Genomic DNA, 3,012 nt, shown 5'->3' on the forward strand with positions numbered 1-3,012 from the left:
GGAAAATTGAGGAAAACACATACAAAGGGAAAATATCATGTGAAGATTGGAATTATGCTGCTACAGGCCAGGAGTCCTGAAACAGATTCATCCTTGGTGACTTCAGAGGAGCCATGGTGTGCTGACACCTTGATATCCGACTTCTAGCCTTCTGAACCACAAGGCAATAAATTCCTTTTGTTTATTTAAGGCACTCATTTTGTAATACTTTGTTATGGCAGCTCTAGCAAACAAACACAATGCAGGAATGGATATTTCAGCAGAAAACCCTAGAAATTTCCTTTAGGATGCAGTGCCGTTTGGAGGTACTTAGGAAATAGTTACTTCCTTACATGTTAGACATGCATATCAGAAACCTACACCTTATGTGTTTCCACATAAGCTGTATCATCAAGACTTGGACTAAGACACAAACTACAATGTAAACCCTTGTCTTGGTAGCTAGAGAATATTAATCTTGACTCTCAGCTTCTGGATAACTATTTCTCTTAGAAAGAAAGATGAGATGTAAATACAAATCAATGTCTGGATAACATAGCTACAAAGAGACTGAAAACACTGGAATGTCACTGCATGGGGTGTAATCATGTCTTCCCCTATACCATCAAGAAACAAATTAGATTTGTTAAAAGATACATTACAGCGAGGTAGTTTCTATACCACTATAGGATGACTATAGTTAACAATAATATGTTACATAATTTCAAACAGCTGAAAAGAGGATATTGAACATCCCCAAGACAAAAACATGATAAATGTTTGAGATGATGTGCCAATACCCTGATATAATCACTATATGTGATATGTATTGAAACATATCTATATATATCCCATGAATATGTATAATTGTTGTCAATTAAAAGATAAAATAAAACACATTATGACAGATGACTTTTGTTAGATTGTTTCCAAACATAATGGCTTGATCACAATGCTCATATGCCACCACACAGAAGGGAACAAACTTTGAAAGTATGACCCAGTGAAATGAACCCTTTAGCATGCAAATGGTAACAGTGCCTGGATAAAGCCACAAAAGAAGTTAGTGAGGTAAGGGACTGCAATGGAAGCTAATCTAGCTGTGGTTCCTTCCATAAATATTCTGGGACCAAATTTACAAAATAAATAAACAAGGATTGACTGGCCTACCTCAGCGTACCTTTCTACCAAAAGGTACTTATATAGCAAAAGAAAAGTGTTTTTCTGCTCTGCATGACATAAGATTTTTCAAAAATTAAAACAAATTTAGTTATACCTAGCTTTGAGCTATCCTCCCTGTTTAAAGGCTTTAAAGTGCATAGTAGGGATGCTACACACTAGTGTAGTACTTACAAAATTGAAAGGATTTTTAGTCAGGAATCATTATGAAAAATGTTCAGACAATAGGACAATCAACAAAATGTGCTTTCCATTAGAGAGCTGCATTTTTAATGATTTGCTTACAAATCAGAACATGCTGTCAAAATGAAGAGATTCCTAGGACTTGTTTTCCTAATTAGAACAGGTAGCCAGTATATTAAATAATTAAAAGAACTGGAACCAGATTCAGTATCATGGAAAACAAATTACAAATTTAAAAATACATCAAGTTTAAAGGAGATTAAATCAGAAATATGAAAACTACAATTTTCTTAGTATATATCACATAGTATCAAATCTCCATTTCTCAGAGGAGAAAAATAATAGATTTCAGTGACACTTATTGTAGTCATGGAAGCATTTTTAGCTTTGTGGTACTGAAATGGTGTGAAAGAAAAATGGCTCTTTGAACATAATTAATTTCTCTTTACATTAAAAAATCTTATTTTGTTTGTGGACTGTTGAAATTGTAATTTTTAATTGCCTTGTGAATAGTGGAGAATTGAAAATAATGTCTGGTCCCAATTGAGTAAGTTGCTTTTGGGTCAATTGGATGGTAGATTTTTCACACACACATACACATACTCATACAAATACACATTTTTTTTTTACTAAATTTTCAATTTCTTAATTGAATTCAACTGATTATGCTTAATACTCAAAATTTATAACATCATAGCATAAATCTGTTTTCATAGCAATGTATCTTCAGTTTTTTGTTTATGATTCCACTCAAAAAAGACCTACAGAAGTGAGTTATTCTTTAGGTAATTTGAGATGTTATATTTGAAAGTTTTTGGAGAAGATTTTCTAGTCCCTACTCAAATGTTCATCATTATTGAATGCATATTTATATCAGATTATTGAATTATAATATTAATGTACTGCCTCCTTTAAAAAATAAAATTTGACTGAAAATGTTTTTAAAAATGACCTCCCAAAAAACTACATCCTAATCTCTGAAGGTTACTTTATATAGAAAAGGGTGGGGAAATCTTCAAATGCAATTAAATTGAGGGTCTTGAGATTCGGAGATTATCCTAGACTGTTCAGGTGGACCCTCCTAAATGTAAAAACATGTGTTTTTCTTAGAGAAGCCCATAGGGAGATTTGACACAGGCAGAGATGAAGGCAATGTGAAGATGAAACAGAAAGATTGGTAGATGCTGGCCTTCAAGATTGAAGTTATCTGGCAATAGTCAAAAAATGCTGGCAGCCACCAGAGGTTAAAAGAGGAAAAGAGCGCCATCTAGAGTCTCCAAGGGAGGCATGTCTATGACTTGGTTTGAATCTAGTTAATACTAATTTCATAGTATAATTAGAACAATAAAAAAATTAATACCTGTTATTTTAAGCAACTGAATTTGTAGTAATTTGCTACAATAGGCACAGGAAACTAATATAGGGCCCTTATGGTTTATTTCATCCAGTAGTTTCCATACACTTTTAGCAACAATTTTGTGCCTTGTTTTTTCCTCTTCCCACTCACTACAAAAATTCCTGTGCCTGTCTGGAAACTGTCTTTCCTAATTTGCCAATAACCACTCTTATTTTCCAATTTTAATAAGCATTGGTTCTTATTAGGAGTAACATAATTATAATAAATTATAAATAAGGAGAAAATAGGCACGCTTACATACATTTTACATATGG

The sequence above is a fragment of the Sapajus apella genome, unplaced genomic scaffold (assembly GCF_009761245.1).
Source record: "Sapajus apella isolate SASKATOON/1434 unplaced genomic scaffold, GSC_monkey_1.0 scaffold4, whole genome shotgun sequence".
Taxonomy (NCBI): domain Eukaryota; kingdom Metazoa; phylum Chordata; class Mammalia; order Primates; family Cebidae; genus Sapajus; species Sapajus apella.